This window comes from Anas platyrhynchos, chromosome 8 (genome assembly GCF_047663525.1).
Source record: "Anas platyrhynchos isolate ZD024472 breed Pekin duck chromosome 8, IASCAAS_PekinDuck_T2T, whole genome shotgun sequence".
Classification (NCBI taxonomy): Eukaryota; Metazoa; Chordata; class Aves; order Anseriformes; family Anatidae; genus Anas; species Anas platyrhynchos.
Window position 1 is genome coordinate 21,168,824 of NC_092594.1, and position 8,322 is coordinate 21,177,145.

Sequence of the window (8,322 nt, forward strand, 5' to 3'; positions counted from 1 at the left end):
GGGTTGGACTAGATGATCTCTAGAGGTGTCTTCAGATCTCAATCATTCTATATTTTTATGGTGTTCAGAACATTAGTTAACACACAACAGATGAAATGGTGAATTAATATTATTGACCAGTATTTAGCACCACTGTAACTAAGTTAGAGTTCTACTGAAACCACAGTAACACTATTTAGTGCAGAAGGTTGTACAATCTAAAAGTACAGGCTGAAATTTGATTATTTGATTTTATTATTTGATTAAGTAACATATCAGTAACTTGCACTAGTTACTTAGATCTTGAACTATAATAGAACTTAAACTTTTTCTACTCTTGAATAATATTAAAATTTCAAACATATTTAATTACTTTCCTTTTAGATTACTTTTTCTTTCCTTAATAATATTTGCACTTCAACCAGGAGAGATTTGGAAAACAAAATATAGCATCAGTGTAGTTCATTCCTGAGATATATGATACTATCTTATTTCCAACTCAACAGAAGCTACGCTGTTCTATAGACAGTTACTTTTATTTTTTTTTTGGTCTAATTTCTATTTTTTCAAACGTCACAAATTTTCAAAAAATCTCCTCAATTCAGGAGAAAAAAATGTGGCAAAAAAAAAATTCTGGAGCTACATTTTTGATTCAGTTATCAGAAATCTTAGACACTGAATCAAACACTCCCTTTCCCTCAAGGTAACCCGGTTCAATGAAAATATCAGAGGCTGTATTCTCCTGGAGGCCTGTCTGAATGCTGACAAAGTTCTTTTCCAATTTCCTTTAAAATGGATTTGGGAAACATTTATTAGTTCTTTGAGAAGTGTTTGTAATTACTTTTTCTTTGCTCTTCAGTGTATGCCTGTAGGCTGTTTTGCACACACTGTCTACTGTCATTCTGTGCAATGTGCTTTGACAGTAGATATTAAGTCTCCAAAACAATAAAAAGTGTAGATGTACTTTGTTATCCTAATCCATGCAAAATTGCTACAGATGATTTTGTGAATTCCTTCAGATCAAATTCTACAAAAGTAGTAACTAATGTTTAGTGTAAATATGGCCTTACTTACATAGTTTATAATTTTAATTTTACTTACACCATACTACATAGTACTTAAAGACTAGATTCTGGTAGCTTTAAACTCCTTAGGCACTAATCTAATAGTGACAATTTTTACTACAGAATATCAACACTGGGTTCAAGTTTGATCAGGGCAGTGCTTTAGAAGTAATTCTTTACTCCCACTTAGCAATTCAGTTCACATTTTGGAAATTCTGGAGCACAAGAATTGGATTCTTTATAGGAAAAAAATAAAAAAAATAATAAATAATAATAAAATGCTCAGGACTATGTTGAAGGCAATACAGTCACTAATAGGCATTCAATCAATGGTACCAGACTAGAGTGAGTCTAAAATAAAATTGTCAAAATACTAGCAGAAAGTTTATTATTGATCAGTACTTCTTTGCCATACAGATCTGCTCTTTTCTTACTGCACTATTTGGTAGCATAAATATAACTATACACCTAACCTGAGTGTTTCCATGGTGCATCACACCTGCATGAAATTAAACTACATTTGAAACTTTATGGATGAGAAACCCTAACTGGCGTTCAGAGTTTTTATCAACATTGTTTCCGTTATCCATGTTAAAGAAACAGGTACAAGGACAAATTTCAGAGGCAAATTCTGTGACTGTATTTACTTCACTGCTGATTTGAGGGTATTTCACTTCTTTCCATGCCTCTACATTACTATTTTGACTTTTTTTTTTTTTTTTTTTTTCCAGGAAGATAGCTCATTTGTTTTATTTGCTGAAATCTGTTTCGTTTTAAATGTTCATTCATTTAAGAATTCTCTTTTGGCTTGCAATCTGCATATTAGAAATGACTCTGTGAACACACATTGTAAACAGTTTTCACAGAGGTTATATACAGTAGATTCACCACAAATTCTCCTCTCAAACTGTAAAGCCCAAAGACTAATTTTGAAATACCCAAGATATACATGTAAACATGAGCATTTTCTAAAATACAGGATCTATTTGGTTCTAGGATGTTATAAATATGTTGTTTAATACAGACTGGTCACCTCTTTAGTGTACATCCGTCTCTTCCTTGTCCCAGTGAAGTAGTTGGAGTCAGCAGTAAACCAGAAGTGAACAGAAGCCAGGTCTTTTAGTCCAGCATCATCTGTCACCACCTTCCTGGAATAAAAAAAACTATTTGAATTCATCATAAACATTCTTCCAATGTTCATTATTGATTATGCACCATTACTGAGAATGAATGAAACTGTTGTTCATCCCAGCAGGAAAAGGGTAATGATCAATTAAGTATATGGATGACTGTGAAAACCAATATTTAATGGTGAGTATGGCTTTGGTAAAGGAGCGAAGTGTACGCTAATCTAAAGTCCTTCTCTATTCAGAAAAGCCTGCAGGAATGTCTATGACATTCATTTGGTTTGAATGTGAGCTAAATCTATGCACACAAATAATACATCCAAAAGTATTTTTTCTTAAAAAATAAAATAAAATAAAATAAAATAAAATAAAATAAAATAATAAAATAAAATAAAATAAAATAAAATAAAATAAAATAAAATAAAATAAAATAAAAAGACTTTGAATACAAAATATTTGATAGTTAAATTTTTTAAAAAATAAAACTGTAGAAGTTAAAGAAAAATCAACCCTATGGCACCTCTGTAGCCTCTAATGTATGCATTAGACTTTGTGGGCTGAACAGAACAGTACTGAAGCATGAAAAATTTAACTGAATGAAGTTACATTTAATTCAACTATATTGAAGACAGAAATTGCTCACTTCATTTGAAAAAGTAATTGGTTCTTAATAAGTACAGATCATTTATCTGTCCATCTTAAGGTTCTGCATGACATCAAGAAGCATAGATTCTAATAAACTATCTTAAGATCTGGTCAGTCAAATGTACTTACTACAACTATTGTTTGCTTAGTGAATTCCAGTATCTCCCACCACAAAACAATGGGAAAAAAATAAGGAAAAGAAGTTACCATGGATATAAACATATAGTTTATCAACATTCAAAGTAACACTTTAAAAATAGCCTATTAGAAAGAATTAGGACATTGTTCTCAATAACAAGGAATAAGACAACATTAAATTTGCCTATTTGTTAAAATTGGATCCACTGTAAGCCCATCAATGGATTTAATCAGACAATGAGATGTTCTGTAAAGTCTCCTGTACTCTGCTGTGCCTGTAGAAGCACGTTTCAGTAATTGTTCCTACTGCCCTTTGTACCTAGTAAATGAATGATGAATAGTTATTAGAAGTATGGCTCAGTAGGATTATTTATGTGACATATTTCAGAAAATATGTTTAATTAAAAATCAGCAATGCAATTATGAGTATCATAAATGAAATAACAAAAGCAATATCAAACAGTTAATTAGATTTTTATTATTATTTTCTCTCATAAATGAAGTCAAGGTTTTCATATGCATACATAAAATCCTTCATTTGAGTTACTTGACTTATTATATAGGTGTCAGCAAAAAATATTAACTGAAATATATGGGAAAAACAGCTTTCACTGAACATCACTTTTGGGAATTAATAATCACTCAGTTGTGTACCTCCTGCCCAGGTCATCCTGGGTCAACTCACTATCCTACTCCTCGCTGCCCATGCTGCTGGACCTGGAAGCCATATGCTGGTCACACGATCAATTTCCCACCTCTCTTAACCCCACAGAACAATTTTCCTGCCACTGCTACAAACAACTTCCTCATGCCATCCTGGGACTGGATAGCAGCTCAGCCTCTGCCTTCCTGATCATCCTGGAAGCACATCAGGGCCAGAAAACCCCTCCCACATCTCCCCTCTCAGAGGCTGCCAGTTGTTTTCAGCCTCCATTTTAGGGTGCTATTTCCATGGCAGGCACCATTTTGTTGCCAAGGCTACCATTTCTTGATGATGAACTTAGAACATCCATTAATTGGCTAGCTAGTCTTTAGGCACAGCAAGCTGCTATCTTTCCCCAAAGTGGTTTATTTTGTCATGAGAAGCACAATTTAGTTAGTCATGTGCTATGTGTGCTTAGCCTGTATGTAAGTTGTCTTTCAACCACTCCCATTTTACCACTCAGTGATCGCTGAGAAGTAAAAAGTGTCGATTTAAATTGCCTGTAAAATGGCTTTATTTTTGATGTGTCTGCCTCACCACACATTTCAGTGTCATTAGCGAACTTGGTGAGGGTACTTTCAATCTCACCACCCAGGTCATTTATGAAAATGCTGAACAGCGTGGCTCCCAGTGTGGGAATGGGCTGTCAGCCTGAGCAAAAACCCTGAGTGCAGTCTGCCAGACAGCTTCCTACCTGTCTCACAGACCACAGAGCCATTCTGTGGGAAACAGTGTCAAATGCTTTGCTGAAGTTCAGGTAAACCACTGCTCTATGTCCATAGAAGAAGGTGACATGACCAGTCAGGCATGATTTGCTGTTGGTAAATCTGTTGACTTTGCTTGATCAGCTGTTTTGTTTGGCATTTCTTCTGTTAAACCTTCCCTTTCCATGTAGTCTGTTATATAAGCAATGATGTGGCTTTTGAAATGATTTAAAAAATAAAAATAAAGAATTTCCACATTCATTTTTCACTCATCACCAGTTCTTATGAGCTACAAGATGTATTCTGAAAAAAGCTCCTAATATGATCCATATTTCTCATATTAACTGGTCTTTAAAATGTAAATCAACAACATGTAAATATGTATTTCAAAATAAATCCAGAGAATGCAAGAGAATTGGAGAAGCAATATTTTAGATATATACTATGTTTTGTTTTGTTCTGTTATTTCTAATTACACTTACATTATGCTCTAAATTATTTGTCTCATCATAATGATATGGCAATCTAAATGTTAAAAGCAAAGGAACAAGGAAACAAACAAAAAACACAAGCAGAACAAAACAAACCAAATAAACAAACCCCCCATTTTTCCTATCAAATTAAACATTTATTGTAATGACATACCTTTTCAAGTATTTATTCAAAGCTGATAAGCTGCATAAATTTTTTACAAGCCATTTTCTGCACCAGCTAACTGCAATGAGAAATTGACAGTGCAGCAGTGGTATTCCTTACACAAAAATACACACTAATCATTAGAAAAAAGAACTGGTTTCTATGGTTAGGTATGCAAACAGGAATCTGCAGATCTATACACACTGCTTTCAGAATTTAACTACGAAGAGCTATGTGTCTTTCAAATCATACATTCTGCTCCAAACACTGGCAGTGCAAACACTGAGCTCAGTAGACAGCAGCAGGCAGCAGCAGGCAGTACACTGCATCTGGACCATATTTCTCCATACAGTGCAATCCCATGATCTTTAATGTATTAGACCCACCACTGGCCTACAGGCTACTGCACCCCAAGTCACACGGTTGCCTGTTAGGAAGACGGTATTACAGCTGTTGAAATAAGTCATTTAAGTGTAAGACAGGCTAGGTCAAGTAATTATAGTGCCTGCTCATACAGTAGATTGTTTGTTCCCATTAAAAGGGCTATGAGTTAAAGCCAGTACAGATGACTGGCCATACTTTAAGAGGACGTTGCAACTATAATACACATATACATGTCAGCTAGAGATCTCTGTGAGGGGAGTATTTAAATTCACCAAGCCACTTAATATTAAAAAAAAATAATAATAATTCTTAAATTTGTTCATTATCAACACACTTTCTGCTAGTGACTGGCTCTTGATGTACTTACATCCCTACAAACACAAAGATGACCATTTTTGACACTCACATTCTAAATTAGCTCTGTGTTTACAATACCACAGAGTTAATGCTGTATAATTAGCACTCATCTCTATGTAGCACTGATATATATGTCATTGCATATTATTCATCAGTATTAAGGTGATTGGAAAAGCTGGGAAAGTTGGAAGAGAAATGGGTTGTCTTTCTATTCCATCCCTCCTTGCTTATTGCTGATTTACTATGCTGCTAGTCTCTCTCTTAAAGGGGATCTTTCCTACTGCTTTCCTACTGTGGATACTGCTTAACTTGGGTTTGGTTGCATTAACCATCCTTCTCAAAATATGTTACTATTTTCCATAGCAGTATTAACTTTTTTTTTTTTTTCAAAAAGGTCAATGACAAGAGTTCAGTGATGGAAAGCAAAATATTAACAAAGTAAGCAATGATTAGAATGTCCAACTCTCTCTCTCTCTCTCTCTTTTTTTTTTTTTTCCCAGTCCTTTTTGTTTAATTCAGAAATTAATAAACTGTTGTTAGACATTTTATGGAAAAAAAAAAATAAAAAATCAAGCAATCCTAAATTAAGAGTCCTTGCAATATCATTAGATATGCAGGTAGTCCATGCAAACTTTTGAATGTCTTTTTTTTCCAGGTCTGGATCAGAGACATCAGAGCTATCCAAACTCTGAACTCTAATTTTTAGAGTTTATTTAGTCAAGAATTTGAGTCAATTTATAGTAGATATTACTTTCCCAATATTATGGCATAAATAATCTGGATGGAACCTCTGCACTATTTCTTTGTCATGAATGTCCACATGAAAGAAAGACTGTCACAAGAAACTGTTTATAAACTGATGCAAATTGGGTTGAGTTACAGAATACAGTTCCAGCTTTTCCCCTTACACCAGCACTGTCATACTCAGAAACAAGTTTCTCTGGGGCCTGATACCAAGTCATGATACATTAGAATAACAAATGATACATTAGAATAACAAATTGTGTTTATTTGTCCCATTAACTAATCATTATTTTAACATGTTAGAAAAAAACAATCAAAATCTTTTTTTTTTTTTTTTCTCTCTTTCATACTATTAAAAATGTTTGCTTAAATGATTTATTTCCAAAATATATTTTATTGGAAAAAAAATACCTGGGGGCATTGGTATAGCAAATAGTATCTATATTTGTAATGGAAATAAAAGCTTCTTCTTATCCCTTTATGGTGTTTGCTCTGCCAAACTTATGTTACATTTTTATAACCTAGTGAACACTTCTATTGATGTAAATACTTACAGTCACTTAAAAACCAGTGGTTTGTAAAACTAAAACCTGTCCACTAGCATGTTCTTCCTGTGCTGTTCACTCACTTTAGAACAGAACTTAGTATAGAATTTAGAACAGAAATTAGCATAGAATCATAGAATCACAGAATGTTTTGGATTGGAAGTGACCTTAAAGATCGTCTTGTTCCAACCCCCCTGCTGCGGGCACAGACATCTTCTACTAGACCAGGTTGCTCAAAGCCCCATCCAACCTGGCCGTAAACACTTCCAGGGATGGGGCATACACAGCTTCTCTGGACAATCTGTTCCAGTGCCTCACCACCCTCTCAGTGAAGAATTTATTCCAAATAACTAATCTCCTTTAGTTTAAAGCCATATCTCCTTGTCCTATCACTACACTCCCTGACAAAGATTCCCACCCCAGCTTTCCTGTAAGCCCCTTTTAGGTGCTGGAGGGCCACCATTAATGTTTCCCTGGAGCCTTCTCTCTCCAGGCTACAAGACCCTACCTACAACCCTACCTCCCGCAGCCTGTCTTCATAGGAGAGGTGCTCCAGACCTCCGATTGGACTGTGCTGTCCTGTAGGCCTATGTAAATTTATATCAGCAAGCTCAGGCATATCAATAAATGTCTTCCATTTGAAGCTGTGACAGGTCCAGATTGAGCTATTCCTCTCTACATGTCTGACCTCTGATCTGATTCTTCCTTATCTTGGCTTATTTGAGAGATGAGGAAACCCAGAGATCAGAGATCACAAAAAGCACTGTAAGGTGTATGGCAGTGACCACCTTGAAGAAGATTATGGGAGATAATATTGGCTAACAAAGTGGATTAATAGTCTTCTAGTTTACCCTAGTCTCTATGTTAATGCAGATGATTACTTGTTATTGATTCTTAGGTGAGTTTACCATTTCCATAACTAAGTTACAACTTAGTGTGTGACTATCCACTGTACTGCTAGCCTAAACACTGCTTGAAGATCATTTAAATAATCTCTTATATATCTGGTCTGTACAGCAATAAAGTGCACTTAAATGTGCTACATGTTAAACAAAGATGACATCAGATAAGGGAATATAGTCTGGGAGATGGTCTTGGGGAAAAAGGAATTTCAATAACATTCAGCTTTTGTTCCTTGCCTAGAATTCCCAGTATTTCATTTCTTCCTATCTAATAAAGATAAAGTAGCTAAGAGCTGAACCAGGGAAATCCATTGTGCATTCACCTTAACTTCATGCCAATGATTTTTTTACTATTATTTTTTAAATTGAGCAGAAATTTAAAATTTAAGTGAAT

At 34.7% G+C, this 8,322-nt stretch overlaps 1 long non-coding RNA gene across 1 annotated transcript in view; it reads right to left on the bottom strand.

Moving 5' to 3' along the window:
• The window catches only part of LOC140003135 (uncharacterized), an 81,287-nt gene extending 76,741 nt beyond the window's left edge, over positions 1–4,546 (bottom strand). The window contains exons 1-2 of the long non-coding RNA XR_011811151.1: positions 3,608–4,546; positions 2,077–2,191 (exon numbers count right to left, since the gene is read on the bottom strand). This is a non-coding gene — a long non-coding RNA (uncharacterized lncRNA). The remainder of the gene's footprint in view (positions 1–2,076; positions 2,192–3,607) is intronic.
• Between the last annotated feature and the right edge of the window lie 3,776 nt (positions 4,547–8,322).